This window comes from Otolemur garnettii, unplaced genomic scaffold (assembly GCF_000181295.1).
Source record: "Otolemur garnettii isolate 467f Iridium unplaced genomic scaffold, OtoGar3 scaffold00107, whole genome shotgun sequence".
Lineage (NCBI taxonomy): Eukaryota > Metazoa > Chordata > Mammalia > Primates > Galagidae > Otolemur > Otolemur garnettii.
Window position 1 is genome coordinate 2,943,719 of NW_003852502.1, and position 664 is coordinate 2,944,382.

A 664-nucleotide genomic window follows, 5' to 3' on the forward strand; every position below is an offset into this window, starting at 1 on the left:
AAAAAAAAAAAAAAAAGAATTAGGCCTGACCAGATAGGTCTCATCTTAATCCCCAGCTTCTGGAAGGTAACTTTTATACCCTTAGAATTTCCCAAGTGAGAGGAGTGTCTTTGTCATTTCTGTTGGGCCCCAAGACTACATCTGATAGTTAGGGGTAATAAGGTTACTCATGGTGGGCCCCTTGGGCCATGTGGTGTCTGCTTGAACTTGGAGAGTGAGAAGAGAGACTGGAGATTGGCTAAACTCACATGAGCAATCAGTGAATTGATCCATCTTGCCTATGTGATGAAGGCCCAGTAAAAACTCTGGACACTGAAGCTCAGGGGAGCATCCAGATTAATAGTGCTCCAGGTCACTGTCACATGTCAACACCGGCAGAGCAGAGCACCCTGAGAACTGCGGAAGCTTTGCATCTGGAACCTTCCTAGATCTGGCCCTATTTGTCTCTTCTCTGGTTTTAATCTGTATCCCTTCCCTATAATAAACAGGACTCGGGAGTGTAATGGCTTTCCGTGAGCACTGAGCCCTCCCAGGGAACGACTGAAACTGCAGCTGGTTTTGCAATTGGGGTCATAAGTGAGGACGGTTTTGAAACTGGGCCCTTAGACTTTGAAGTCTGGCTGATTCCAGGCAGAGGCATTTTCCTTAGAGCTCTTGTATGAAT